Source organism: Herpailurus yagouaroundi, unplaced genomic scaffold (genome assembly GCF_014898765.1).
Source record: "Herpailurus yagouaroundi ecotype Mexico unplaced genomic scaffold, PumYag 100, whole genome shotgun sequence".
NCBI lineage: Eukaryota > Metazoa > Chordata > Mammalia > Carnivora > Felidae > Herpailurus > Herpailurus yagouaroundi.
The window spans coordinates 4,024,903-4,041,363 of record NW_024412391.1 but is presented as its reverse complement, the minus strand read 5'-3'; positions in this window follow the sequence as shown (position 1 = coordinate 4,041,363).

The following is a 16,461-nucleotide window of genomic DNA, read 5'->3' as shown; positions in this document are numbered from 1 at the left end:
TCCTACATTTTAATTCAATACAATTTTTATTTTTATTTTTATTATTTTTATTTTTTATTTTTTTAATGTTTATTTATTTTACACACACACACACACACACACACACACACACACACACTCACACACACATACACAGAATCCAAAGCAGGCTCTGAACTTTCAGCACAGGACCCAATGTGGGGCTCAAACCCATGAACTGTGAGTTCATGACCTGAGCCAAAGCTGGGTGCTTAATCACTGAGGTGTCCCTCAATTCAATTTTTAGTGAGAAGGTAACAGACTTCCACTTCCAGTTAAGATGGAATAATGAAGACTTGGTTTACTGTCCTTCCTAAAATACCAAGAACACCAAACACAATATGTTAAACAATAGTGTTTGAAACAATGGACATCAGGCAACAAAGAATAGCAATCTCTGAGAGACAGGAAACAAATGAGGTGAGCCTTGTTAACTGCCCCAGCTTGCTCCTAGAGGGAATGTCCATGTCCTAGGGCTAGGACAACAGGGTTCCTGAGTTGAGGAGACCTATCTAAGAGCACAGGGAGGTCAAGGTGGCTACAGCTGACAGGACAGAGTGACAAAAAGAAGAGAGAGAGAAAAACCCTCAGATTTGCAGAGGGTCCCCCCTGTGTATTCTAGATGAGTACTATATACCATACAATACATATGTACTATATTTCATATAGAGAGAGTACCCAAGGCAGGAGAAAGAACCCCCAGAAAGGATTAGAAGCAGTGCCTTATACTCAGAACCAAGAGTCGTACCCATTGCCACCAGTCAAAATAGGAAACTTCATGATTCACAAGGTATTGGATACGCAGAAGTATCTTGCCTCAGTACTAGGGTATTTTGACCCTTTACTATGAACAGTACTCTTATCCCACCTAACAAACCTAAAAACAACACTTGAAAGGATCAAACTGTTTTCAGTTAGTATAATTAGCCCAGAACAAAGCTCAAGAATACCTACAGGAATAAAAAAAATAGTTGGCAACTCCTAACAGAAAATTTAGTCTGGCATCCAATCATCTTAGCCAAGCAAACAGAGAAATATGAATAAGGAGAAGAATCTATTGAAAGTTACCCAAATGTCAGAATTAGCAGAGAAGGGTGCTGAAACAGTTATCATAAATGTGTTCCATATGTTGAAAAATTTAAGTAGAGGCAAAAGATACGGAGAAGACCCCATATTTAATCAGTTGCCAAATAAATTAATACCTAGACTGGATGGAAAGCTAGAGATGGGAGGAATAAACCAGGTGGGATATTTATCCAGGGCAAACAGAGGCAGAATGTGTGAGGTAGAAAGCAGAATTTTAATAGAGAGGAAATCACGATCTCAAACCGGAACAGGAATTCTCAACTTGAGTTCATGAGACTCCTAGTAGACTGTTCCCATATTCTTATGCCCTCAAGTCCTCTATTTTATTTCTTTACATGTATGTTTCTTTATAACTCATGCAATTTTTATGTAGATGAAATAGAGCTGAAGGTATGCTTCTAATCATCTCAATGACCAAGATATAACCAGGGAGTGCTGTTCCACTTTGGTATCATTGAAGCATTTGTGTCTGTGACTCCGTCCTTAAGTAGTAGCTTAACTGGGGTCTGGATATCTGTGTGTGCTTTCAGATATATTTGGGGTATCTCCAAGTTCTTTGGTTCTAAATTACTAAGGTATTATTGAACACCAGTCTTTGTGGAATGAATGAATGTATAAATTATGCAGAAAGTACCACTGTAGTGTGCTAGGAACTTCATATTTTAAAAGATAATACATTTTATTCTGTTAGGGATGTTAACAGCATATTGTTAGTGTTGTACAGCTTCTTGAAAATGTTCAGGGAAGCAAAAATTTCCAGCTCCACAACTGGAATGGAAAAGTTCAGGAAGAAGCCACAAAAATATACTGAGAATTCAGATTTGGGGGAGTAGAGCAGAATTCATCTAATTAGACTGCTAGAGTTACAAAATGACATTTATTTCAGCTGCAGAATAATAACCATTTTTTGGGTTAACGGGACAAAGTATATATCCTTAAGACAAAAAGGGATGAAACCAAATTTAAGGTACTTCAAAGAAAATAACTGAGTTTACAGGAAGGAGATAGATAATAATATATCTTCTATCATATTGTGTCTATTTCATTTCTATTTATACTGGGCAAACATAGTGAATTGGAACATTTGTTGCCATCATTTTATTTATTTATTTTTATTTACTTTAAAAAAATTTTTTTTAACATTTATTTATTTTTGAGACAGAGGGAGACACAGCACGAACAGGGGAGGGTCAGAGAGAAAGGGAGACACAGAATCTGAAATAGGCTCCAGGCTCTGAGCTGTCAGCACAGAGCCGGATGCGGGGCTCGAACTCACGGACCGCGAGATCATGACCTGAGCCGAAGTCGGACACTTAACCGACTGAAGCACCCAGGCGCCCCTTGTTGCCATCATTTTAATGGTCTTCTTTTATTTTGATGTTTTAAAGTATATTTATTTATTTTAAGAGGGAGAGTGTAAGTAGAGGAGAGGCAAAGAGAGACAGAGAGAGGGAGAATCCCAATCAGGATCTGCAGGGTCAGCACAGAGGCCAATATGGGGCTCAAACTCACGAAACTGTGAGAACATGACCTGAGCCAAAATCAAGAATTGGACCTTTAACCAACTAAGCCACGCAGACACCCCAATGGTCTTTCTTTTTTTTTTATAAAAATTTTTTTTTCAACGTTTATTTATTTTTTTGCGACAGAGAGAGACAGAGCATGAACGGGGGAGGGGCAGAGAGAGAGGGAGACACAGAATCGGAAACAGGCTCCAGGCTCCAGGCTCTGAGCCATCAGCCCAGAGCCTGACGCGGGGCTCGAACTCACGGACCGCGAGATCGTGACCTGGCTGAAGTCGGACGCTTAACCGACTGCGCCACCCAGGCGCCCCGGTCTTTCTTTTTTAACAGCAGATTTAGATTGTCTGGACCTTATATTATTTTTGGGATCTTGGTTCCCTGTGTGTAGGTATACTTTCTCTTGATCTGACTTGCCTAATAGCCTCTTAGCGGCCATGACTATCTCTTGATAGTAGAACTTGTATATACATGGCTAGCAAGAAGTAATCGGCACTTTCAGGCCTTACCTAGAAAACAAACTTACGGAGTGCCTGGGTGGTTCAGTTGGTTCAGCTCAGGTCATAATCTCACCGTTTGCGGGTTCGAGCCCCTCATTGGGTTCTGCACTGACAATGGCAGAGGCCTGCTTGGGATTCTCTCCCTCTCCTTCTCTTTCTACTCCTTCCCTGCTCATATGCTCTCTCTCTCTCTCTAAATAAACTGTCTCTCAAAATAAAAAAAAACCCACCAAATTTATGAAATCACAGTGAATGACATAGGGCTTCAAATTAAGAGGCCCATGAATATAGAAATCTTATGTTCAATACAGAGAAAACATGGAGTTTCAGTGGACTTTTGTTTTTCTTTCACAAAACAGATCAATGATATTTAAGTTATTCACATTTGGAGAAATTCCCCAGGACATCTGTGTTCAATTATTAAAACTAGGAAAGAAATGAGACATTACAAAATTTGGTTATCATATTCAATTTTTATTTTTTCATCCAAACTAAGCTCAATTCTTAGGTTGTCGGGATTTAGGGATTTCTGGATATGTTTGTCTTAAAAAAATCTAAATCTAATATTCATTTTGTTTTCTTTGGTCTGTGCCTAGTAATTTGACCTAAGGACGGAACTGAACATTTCTTCAGCTTTGTGCCATTTACTACCTCTTTCAATTTTGTCCATTCAAACCTTTAAAAAGCCTATAAATTTACACATCACATCTTCACATCTGCTCATTTATTTATCTTGTTTCTTAGAAAGGACTAGAATAGCCACAGAAAATCATTGAGTACTAGCTTTAGAACAGATTCCTATAGGATAAATAAGTATCTTCTGTCAAGAATGCTACTGCAGGGCAGAACATTAAAGAGATGGCTTTAGACGTTGGGAGTCATTAAGTCGGTTATTTTCTGTCTGTAAGCATTAATCCAGGACTTAATCTGGCCAGTGTTTTAGAACAGATGATGACTGGTTGTAGTTCATCTGTGTACCTTGTGATTTGTACACTACACTGTACTAACACACATACACTTGCACTTTGATGGAGAGTATTACCCTTGCTATGTCAACGAGCGACCTCCTTCATATAACAACACGGAGGCATATATTGTATGTGTGTGTGTGTGCATACATATATACACATATATATGTGTGTGTTTACATATACACATATATATACAAATAGTGTATATATACATATACATACACACATACATATACACATACACGCCCACACACACATATATATACACACACACACATATATACACACACACACATATACACATACACACATACATACACATATACGCACACACATATACACACGTATATAAATACACACACATATATACACACACATATACACACATACACACATATATACACACATATACACACACATACATATATATATACACACACATACGCACACATATATACACACATATAAATACACACACATACACACATATCTATACACACATACACACATACATATACACACATACACACATATATACACATACACACACATATATACACACATATACACACGTGCATATATATGTGTGTATGTATATGTGCATATATACGTACATATATATGTGTGTGTGTGTGTGTGTGTGTGTGTGTGTGTAATTGCCTCATTGCAGTGGGTAAACAAGAGCTGTCTTCTTCCCCAGGGGAAATCAAATGGCTCTGGATGGAGAGATCTATTTATCCGAGATAAACCCAGAAATGTAGGCTGAAGGGAAGAGGTCACATGGAGAAAAAGTTCCCACTTCTGAAAACACTGAAGAACAAAAAAGAAAGCTTCTGGAGTAGTCAGGGGAGGTGGGTCAGTTCCGAAGGGACTGAGAAGAAGAGCAAACGAGAACAAGGGTTGGCCTGTGGTTGGTAATGGCCAAGCCAGGCAGCCTGCTGGGCCATGCTGACTTCCTGACTTGAATACTAACATTTTTCCTAATTTCCTCCAATTCATCCCTCTGCTCCTTTGGCTTCAGTCGACCAGATGTATCTAATGTTGCCCTTTCTTCCATAATTCCCTGTATTCCTATAATCTTGTAACATACAAAGACAATGTCTTTTTAGTTTACAACAAGGTGACTAGTGTTTAAGAGAGGAATCATAATAATAGCTTACAGCTCTAATGAGCTTTTTATTTTTCTGAACAGTTCATATTGATGAGTTATTAGTTATTAGTTTAGTTATTAGTTATTAGTTCACCGCAACCCTGGAGCTATGTGGACAGTTATTAGGATTTCTATTAGATAAATAAGAAAACAAAACATTTGAAACTCTAGAAATGGAGGAGAAATTGGTGAAAATACAGCTGGTAGCAAATAAGTTTAGCTACCTGATAAAGCAAGGATATTAGATGTGTAAGGGAAAAATTGAAAACAAAATATGGAAAAGGATTGTTTTCTTGAAGTTTCTTTGATATAGGGGTGGGGCTATTCAATTTCTAGGGAATTTGTGCTTACTGATTCTCTATGCCTTTCAGCAATGTTCTTTTATGTATTGTCTGACTATTTTTGATCTTATATTCTCAAACAATACTGTAAAGATTCCTGATGATACCCTTGACTCTTGGGATACCTGAGACAGGGTTCTAAGGTGGTTAAAAAGATACCTAAGAAGGTATCTCACAAACAAAAGAATAACTTTAGTCTCAATTAGTCAATTAGAAAGCAATAAGAAAAATCATAATATGACATTGTACTTATGTTGCCCTGTACCATTAATCTGTAACTGTGAATTTTGGGGGCATATTGATTCATATGGAATTACCTTATACATAAAATCATGTTTGGGACCATATGATTATTAACACTTCCTTCTAGGCCTAATGGTCTATAAGGCTCTCTAAAATTGTTCTCAGAATTGTGGTGGATTATATTTGTACAAAAAGCAAGCAAAGTGAAACTATGTAATTTGAATGTCCTTTTAAAATTGAAATACAGTTCTGGTACACGGTGAAATAAGCTCCTGATATTCCATTTTTAACAGAAATAACTACAGGCACTTTAGTCCAACTCAAGTGATGAACTTGTATATTGTAAATGTCTATAAATTCTAAAATTAAGTCAAACAAGGCAAGGTAGAAGCCGGTTCCCCAAATTTAATTTAAATTATGTAAATACTTTCTACAAAAGTGTTTCTCTGTGCCAGAGAACAACTTGATAGGGCCAAGCATGAATTCTAGGATCCAGAGATTCTTGAGTTTAGAAGGTTGTTTGAGATGCTAATTTGATTTGAATAGTAAAAAAACATGGTATTAGTTGACACGGGGATTTGCTTTGAGAAAAAAAAAAAGATGGCTGCCAGTAGATGGTGGTAGACAGAGAGCTGGTGTCCCAAGTAAAAGCCAGGAAATTGAGGGTTGCGATGAAAACATATTCCTCTTTAACGACATCAGTGAAAATTCTTTTTGTTCATGTAACAAATAGTCATTGAGTGAGTAGTACATGATGAGTGCTGTGTTGGCTGAAGGGGACACTAAGGAAATGTCAGGTGTGACTACTATCCTCCTCAAGCATTTTGAAAATAATTTGGAAAAGACAAATTACTGACTCCAATTAAGTATTTAGCAAGGTCCAATACTATTCTGTCTACATGTATAGGCAATAATTCAATTAGAGATCAGTTACTGTTGGGAAAGCAAAAGAATATTGTGTGGAGAAAATGAAAGGAGCTTCAACTGACTTGAAAGAAAAGGATAGATTGGGGCTAAGGATAAAAAATGGCAATTTTAGCACGGTAGGCATGATAAGTGAATGTTACAGCCTCTAACGAGTGTGCTGTGCGCAGGAGATAATGATTCTGGAATGAGAGGTGTGGAGATCTGTGCTGAGGCTTTGGGGGGGAATAATGGCCGGTTAGGTAAGGCCGGATAACTGAGAGCCTTCAATGACAGGGAATTTGGATTGTATTTTCACACAAAGCAGAACCATTGGCAGCTTCTGAGGTGTTGAAATTGGTGTTTGAAGAAGATAAATCTGAAATCAGAATAATATATAGGTTGGTTGTGATGGAAAGGTATTGCATTGTCAGAGAGATTTCCTTGGTTATGATTTTCATTTTAGAACTTACTAGTTGTATAATGTTAGGTGGTTCACTTAACTTTTCTGGGTCTCAACAGAATCATCTGTAAGATTTGTATGAAAGTGGGAGGTAGAGTCTTTATTAGATAATTTTTTTTCAGGTTTGCTTCCAGCTTAGCTGAACCAGGAAGACCAAGTATAAAATTACACTATTGGGGCGCCTGGGTGGCGCAGTCGGTTAAGCGTCCGACTTCAGCCAGGTCACGATCTCGCGGTCTGTGAGTTCGAGCCCCGCGTTGGGCTCTGGGCTGATGGCTCAGAGCCTGGAGCCTGTTTCCGATTCTGTGTCTCCCTCTCTCTCTGCCCCTCCCCCGTTCATGCTCTGTCTCTCTCTGTCCCCCAAAAAATAAATAAACGTTGAAAAAAAATTACACTATTTATTCAAGCACATGAGCTGGGGAAATACATAGGAAAAAAGAAGTTGTAAGGGTCAGAGAGGGCCTTGTTTCTGAACTTTTTTTTAAGTGTTTTTATTTATTTTGAGAGAGAGAGAGGGAGAAAGAGAGGGAGAGGGAGAGGGAGAGGGAGATGGGGAGGGAGAGGGAGAGGGAGAGGGAGAGGGGAGGGGAAGGGAGAGGGGAGGGGAAGGGAGAGGAGAGGAGAGGAGAGGAGAGGGAAAGAGAATCCTAAGCAGGCCCCAAGCTGTCAGTGCAAAGCTCCACATAGGGCTCAAACTCATAAACCTGTGAGATAATGACCTGTGCTGAAAACAAGAGTTGGATGCTTAACCAACTGAGCCAGCTGGGTGCCCCTAAACTGCCTGATTCTTAAGTACCTTGAATAGAAGTCTATTAATTAGAGGGGTATGGTATGAAATGATTAGAAACAAGGAGAAATCTCAAACTCATCCATTGATTGTGATGTCTGGATATCCAATTCTATCTGACCTAAGGTAAATGAACAAATAGTATTTATTAAGCCCTTGAACAGTGGTCTTCCTTTAGGTTATATTCTTTTCTATCCACTCAACTTTCCCTCTCCCAATATCCAATCTACTACCTAATCCTGTTTTCTAGCCTATAATATTTGTAATCATCAATTTTCTCCACTCTACTTTGCCTCTAGCTACTTGGATTACTGCTGCAGACTTGGAGATAAAATGGCAAAAAAACAGCTTTATGAAGGGTGATAGCAGCAACTGAAGAAAATTAAGCTAGTTGAGTTCAAGTTGTTTTCATAATATTTCAAGCAATTTGATAATCTTAAGCAATTCAGCGGAAAGAGGACGATGGTCAAAGAATACAGTCAGGCATTTTACGACAGCATCCATGTACCTGAAGGATTTACCCACAGCCCACTCAGTCCATGGTTTTATTGGTGATTAGGTAACACACAGCTTGGGAAATAGGAAGGGAAATGAATTTAATTTGTGTAGTTACACCATACAGAAATGGCTGGTCAAGTATGATCCTCTGGACCAGCTCTGTGGAACTCATGACCTCAGAGTGATTCTTTTTCAGTTGGTGCAGAAAGCCTTTAGAGAACTCTCCCAGATCACCAAACAAACTATGGGATGGGTGCATTCATCCATGGGAACCGAACCATCATTTTATTTATCAGTGAAGGGCAACCTGGTGAATGAGGCCAAACATAAACTCCGTTGGTTTGCTTACTACCCACAGTGCTCACTTTCAGTCCACTCCATCAGTACTGATGTTTTTAAAAATATAAGTATCATTACATCACCTTTGCTCCAAACATGTTTGTGGCTTTTCATTATTTTCAGGATGAAGTATAAATTGCTTCGTAAATACCTGCGTGGCTCTTGCTTACTGCTGTAGCCTCAGCTCTTGTCACCTTGTATCTGGCACTCAGACTTTTAGAAGCTTTTTAGAGTCTCCAGGCATGGAATATAGCTCTTTTGCCTTTACACATGTCTCCTCTGCTCTGTCTTTCCTCCTGCCCTACTGTACTTCCTTGTTTCATTAGGCTGATTCCCAGTGCAGTCTTAGACTTCATTGCCTTTGGGAGCCTTGTTAAGGCCCTTAAGAGCCTGCACCCTTTTATGTGTCCCCATCATCCCATAAGCCCCCCATCACATGAACACACTACTGCAGTTTCCTTCTTTCCTATCTGTCTCACCTCTTAGTCTCTAAGCTCTGTTAAGGCAGGGACTGTGTCTATCCTGCTAACTTTGTACCACTATTGCCTGCACAATATTTGGTATACAGTAAGCAGTAGATACATATTGAATGAATGAATGAATGAATGAATACCATGTACTAGGTACTATCCTAGTTGTTTTATATATATACATATGTATATATATATATATATATATATATATTTAGGTCTATTTATTGTTAAATATAATAATTAACAATTATAGTATTTATTATATATTTATTTAAATATATTAATATACACTTATATATTATAAATATTTATATATATATAACTAGGATATATATTCTGTATGTATGATTTCAACTATATACAGTTGAACTGTATATATATATACACACGATATATATATCGTGTATATAGTAATACACGATTTCACTAATCTTCATATAACATTTTTTATGTATATGTATTTTCCCCACATCCAGATAAAGGAACTTAGATTTAGAGAGAAATTAACTCACTAGCCCAGGGTTGCACAGTCAACATATTGCAGAGCTGGGATTTGCATCTTGTTCCAAATCCCAACATCCATGCACTTGTCAATACATTAAACTACGACAGAAACCGGTTGAAGATGTAAGACTGAATCTCAGATGAATGTTTGTGGTTGTCATTGGTCGTATATTAAGGACACTTGAGTTTAAGGTTGTAACTGAAGATTTAAAACAGAACTATTTTGTTACAGAAAAGGGAGCAGAAAGACTGTAGGAGAGGGCTAAGAAGTGTACCCCAGACTTGTTCCATTGAACCAAGGAACTCTGTACTCTTAAAGCCTATTATACATATCTGACAATTCTCTGTATGCCTCTCATTTCCTATAAGATTCTCCAGAATGACAGTCTTCCACAAGATCCTATCACTTTTACATTATGAATCGGTTCTTGCTTATGGTTAACATGAACTCCAGATGAACATCTTCCCTAGTATTGCTGTGACTTCTCAGAGACTACATTCCCATCTCTATCTCCATCTCTAGCTATATCTATATAAACCATACACACACACACACACACACACACACACACACACACACACACAAACACGTGTGTGTGTGTGTGTGTATTCACCTGGGATAAATATGGCATTGGCAAATCAAAATAACCACAATTTCTATGTTTAGAAGAATATATCTCTAATCTCTTTATATTCTAGGTTCTTCTGTAGGCTGACTCCATCACCTTTCATGGAGACACTATATATGCTTCATTGGAAGTGTGGTTTTAAAAACCATGGGTGGGTCTTCAATTTTGTAGGCCCGTCTTTCATAAACTTTTCCCTTATTTCACATCATTATGCACTGCTACCCATAAATCACTTCCACCAGTGCTCTGAATTTAGACTCCATGCATCATCTGAAAAACTAGAATTCTGAGCTACATTGGCACTGCCCGACAGTCAACAGTTCTGTTTTGTCAGAGTTGCCAATTTTCCCAGTAGTGTTTCTTCATCATTTGACCAATTTATTGCCTTCACCCTTTTTCATTTACCAAAAGGAAGTGATAAATAGAAAGTGATAATCTGAGGTCTCATACACTTCATAAAACGGAGACAAAGATTGGCATAATTGGCTATTTAAAAAATGGTGAATTTGTGGTTCCAGTTGAGCACTCAGTTAATTGTGTGCTCAATTATAAGGAAAAAGAATAAAATTAAAGAACATGCATAAAATGTTGGAAATAGATTGCCAAAATTCAGTCTTGGAATTCTAACTTTTTTTTTATTATTATTATTATTTTTTAACATTTATTTATTTTTGAGACAGAGAGAGACAGAGCATGAACGGGGGAGGGTCAGAGAGAGGGAGACACAGAATCTGAAACAGGCTCCAGGCTCTGAGCTGTCAGCACAGAGCCCGACGTGGGGCTCGAACTCACGGACCGTGAGATCATGACCTGAGCCGAAGTCGGCTGCTTAACTGACTGAGCCACCCAGGCGCCCCGGAATTCTAACTTTTAAATCATTTGAGGATAGATCTCTACTCTCAAGACCTAAAATTTTCACTTTACTTTTGCCATTTGAATTTCTGTAGGAAAAAAAGTTGTCATTGAAAGATGAGAGTTGCCTCTTTTGAGTTACCTGCTTACTCCTTTATCCTATTAACCTCTTAATTTGGTGTTCTTGTAACTAGGAAGGAATTAATCCTAATTCACAGAAACATTACACTCACTAGAAACTTTCTATTTCTCTACATTAGAAATATAGATATCCAGTATTCCGCAATATTCTGTTTGTTTCCAGACCTGTTTAGCGTGCTCACGTGGGGAGTTGTTCTAAGTTACTTAAAGTTCAGTAACAGCATACAACAAAACATGTTCTGTTATGGAATCCAGTTATTAGATTTTTGTTATAACCATGTCCCGTTGACCCGCACTTGATTTTCCTGAGTGTAGTCTTGGCTAGTTGATCCAGTGCAGTCCAACTGTTCTTTCCTCCCTTACAAATATTTTCTTATAATTCACTCATTCACGGGAAACTGAAATGAGTCTCCCTAGTCTCTTCATGGGCTGTCACTCTGTATACTTTTTCCAGAAAAATATCGTTAAAATATTGTTTTTATCATGGTGCCAGGTCTATTCAAAATACCCTAACCCATTCCAAATCCCCAGATCTGGATTTTAATACACCTTATCTATTTCTCTCTCCTCAGTCCCTCCCCCACAAGCCTGAATTTTTATTATTCTTTTTCTTTGATTCAGTCATAAAGTCATACTCGACTTCTTGGCACGTCCACATGATGTTCCTTTTAGCATTCAAAGGGAGGATAGGGTAGGAAACAGGACTGAGAAAAGGAACAGGCAGGGGGAAAGAGGGAGGGGAGCAGGAAAGACAGAAGGAAGAGAAGCAAAGAGGAGGGGAACAGTGGGAACAGTGGGAACAGCAGGGAGAGAATAGGACAGGCTTCTGCTATTACATGTGGTATCTCAGTACAGATTTGAAGTCATCCTCTTCTTCAGATAGAGACAGCCCCAAGCTGAGTATGAGCACAGCAAGGACTAGACTTCCTCCAACCACACTCACACACGCATGCATGCGTATGCACATACACACCACACACACACACACACACACACACACACACACACACACACCATTAGTGGTTCAGGGAGTTTCTCTGTAGGTACAATTTTGCACAGCTGCCCAGGTCATGCATCCTGAGAATTTCAGAAAGCAGACTGACCCTCATGGTGCTCATTCCCTCTTCCCAGATAGCGAATCAATATTGCACTGCTATGAACCTAGAACTCCTGGAATTCCTGCCTTTCCTTCCCTCTACAAGTGCTTCGACCTTGTTGGCGTGGCTCTCATAGCATTTGCCCCTGCATCTCTAAGAACTGTCATTTCACCATTAAATGCCAAGGCGAGGTGTCCTTGCTCACTGAACTCTGTCAAAACACAGACTTTCTTTTCAGACGTGCAAAGTGAGTATGTTTCACTTAATACTGGTAGTGGTGAGGAGCTAAGGTAATGCGTACAGCCTACTTAATTTTATCATACTGCTATGGATCAGCCAGAATTATGTTGGTGGCTTTCCCTCGTTTTATACTCATGTGGCATCCCACATTTGCGTAAGTGGGTTGTAATTAAATAAAAACACTAAAACAACATTCTTACATAAGGGATAAATTAGAAATCACAGCACTCCTCTAAATCTGTATTATAAAGCTACAGTTAGGTGATCATTTATAAAATTCTGAAAGTGCCACAAGCAATTTAAAAAGGAGAAGGAGTCCTCTTCTTGTGGGGAAAATACAGAGGTATATACAATCACAATTCTTTATGTTCCTCTCTGGTATCTTAAGGATTGACTTCTCATAGAGGACAGACAGGGTTCTGTGAAGGGAGAAATCCAGTCCTGTGATGTCAGGCTCACATTGAGTTTCTTAAGTCTCAAGAGAACATTTTTTTTTTTACTGTCAGAATATGAACAACTAATAACCCAAAAGATTTTCCTCTGACAGCCCCTAGAGCCTAAAAATCTTGTCAGAGATGTATTTCTAGTACATCAGGAAGTTCATTCTTATGACGTGACCCATCCTCACTCAAGCTTTTCCAGGAAAAATGGTTTTGTAGATGCCATGACAGTCTCAGAGTCTGCATCTTTCTACATATTGTCTCCAACTGCACAAGTGGGAGATGGAAACTAAAATTATTCAGCTAATATGTCCGCATATAATCTATTTGAGTTTCTTAAGGGAATGCATTAAAAAGATCATTCAACCAAGACTTTATCTTAATATGGAACACATTTTACCAAATGTTATCTTCCTTTTTCTTTTCTTCAGGTGCACCATAAATGTGCATGGGCTTTCTGGAAGATAATTTTAGATATTGTAGCTTCCACAATGGGGAAGATACATGACATCACCAATTTTCAGAGAGAAGAAATATTCTCCTTGTCCTACAGATGCTTATATTAATGCAAAGAAAAAAGAAACAAAGATCAAAGAGGAAAATAATTAGGATAGGATTATAAGCACCTGGTTTTGGTTCAAGGTTAGAATAGATAGAACACGGATCTTAATGACAGGACTCTAAATAAACATACAGGGAGTCTGTGAGTTTTGATAATTTATATTGTAGATGCAATGACCTGACAGATGGAACAAAGGCAGTGTGGAACCCAATAAAAGAAAAAAAAGTCAGAGCAGAATACAAGAGCCTATTGAGGAAGAAGGGCAGGACTAAAAATCTACCTCTAATTACACCTGATTATCAGAGCGTTACTTGTCCCTACTGAGATGTTATCATCATTTTAAAACTGAAATCACGTCTGTGTATACCCATAGCTCAGTTAGCCAGGCAAAGAATACTTGCATATGGTTGCTCCAGGATGATGTCTGCTTTACTCAATAATGGCATTTTGTCTGACATCTCATTTAAGAACTCAATCTCTAGTATTCAATCAGAAATACTAGCCCCAGGTAGATGTTAGTGGCCAACTTTATGCCTGGGTTCAGTCTATCATTTCATATTTAGTTTATAACAGAAAAATGACTTTGCACTTCTGCTTCGGCCATGATAGCATGATCAATATCAAACTTCCTTTCTTGTTTCCGAATACCATAAAGACAGAGAAAAGATACGAAGGAACTGTGTTCGGTCATTTTACCTTCGGCATCCCAGGACTGTGAGCCCACGTAAAAGAAGCACATCAGGTGAGTTTCTATTGCTCCAAAAGCTCACCTTAGTGTTTGCCGCTATGGACCATCCCCGGCACAAAGTGTCACAGGCTGGGTTCCCTGGGAAGCCGACTGAAGCTAAGATTACCACGTAGGGTATGGCATTTATTAAGTGAGATTACCACACAGGGTATGGCAATTATTTATAAATAAATAATTATTTACTATTAATAATATGTTTTTATTATATAGATCTTGAGATCTATACGGAAGGAAAGGAGGGGGAGAAAAGAAGGTGGGACAGAGGGTACAATTCCAGCTAAGGTCTCTACTGATTTCCTAAAAGTTTTGCAGTTGGGGTGACCCTTTAGAACTGTCTAGGGTTGGGACTAGGGGGCTGGGTCTTTTGAAGGAAACTCCATGCCTACTCCTTGATCAGTCATTGAGGGTAGGCATACCCAAAAAGGAGGCTGACCTTAGCTGAGGCAGTTCCCACAGGAGCTGACAGATATGGGTTACCATTGGATGACTCTGCCAGCAGCCTAGAAAATGGGCCCTTCATACCTGCCCAGCTGTTTTTTTTTTCAAGTTTGTTTATTTGTTTATATATTTATTTAGAGAGAGAGAACACAAGCAGGGGAGGGGCAGGGAGAGAGGGAGAGAGAATCCTGAGCAGGCTCCGCATTGTTAGCACAAAGCCTTACTTGGGGTTCGATCTCATGAACATGTGAGATCGCGACCTGAGCCGAAATCAAGAGTCGGACGCTTAGCTGACTGAGCCACCCAGGCGCCCCCTAATAGGTGCTGTTTTAATAAAGATAATTTAGTGGAAAACTTACTTCCCCGCCTCAACTATAGTTTCTTATGCGACTGTTACCAAGATACTGCCAAACACTTGGGGACCATAACTTTTAGTTTCAGATCCAGATAACAGAGGAAATTAACAAATTCAATCAATCTTGTATGTTATAGCCAAATCTATTATAAGAGGCCAATACTATGATTACACGGAGGAAAGACAATCCAGCAACGCAGAAGGATTTATTTAGAAATAGTTCAGTAATGTTCGTATTTATCTAGAACACATATAAGAAGCAAGCAGCTGCTTCTAACAGCCAACATAGAAAAATGAATGTCTATAAAGACAAATTACAGGTTTTTTTTAAAGCCTTGTACAGATCTCCCAGTAGACATTTCTCAAAACTCAGTGGATTTCCTTCACAGTTTTATCTAAGTCTTCCCTGACTCTTCCTTGCACTGGTCCATAACTCCATTCAACCACACGTGCAACCCGGTTCAGGTCTCCTGCAACTCCAGAGCTCAGACCCGTTTTACTCACACCCTCTGTTGATTCTCCCCGGATCAGCTTTCTCATGGAGCCAGCTTTTCTTGGCTGATTCCAACAGCTGCTCCTAACACTCTACTGACGGCAATTGTTCGATGACCATTTGCTGTTCATCACTGCGGTTACCCAGGATGGAAATACCAGAGATTGGTAGCTCAGCTTTGTTTCCTAGAGGTCTAAGCGTTCAGACTAACCCAATCATTCTAACGCACTCATGGGGGACCTGTGCTCGTCTGGCTTCCCACTGATCCATTGTGAGGGCCCTGAATCCCTTTTAATCAGAGACCAAAAAATTCATTCCATTTTTTTTTTCTCTTAACCAGAGTGCTTATTGCAGAAACCTGGCCAGGGTTCTACTTGGGTGGCCCCAGCTGAAGTTGGTTTGGGGCCCTCTGCCCAGGACGGAGCAGGTTAAACAGGAAAGGAGGAAGTCTGGGCCTGAGGTCTCAGAGCTGCAGGATGATTCTGGAGGCGGGCTGCCAGTGAGGTCTGTGACACCTGGCTCCATATTCAGGGGCTGTACTATGCTATCCTCCACCCCCACGCAGAAACTTCGGCGCCGTCCATTCCCAAAGAGGGGCACCAACGAATCGTCTAGTAACAAACTGGTCGCCTTCCCAAAGGCCCCGGTGGGATCAGCCAGGAGCCGAGAC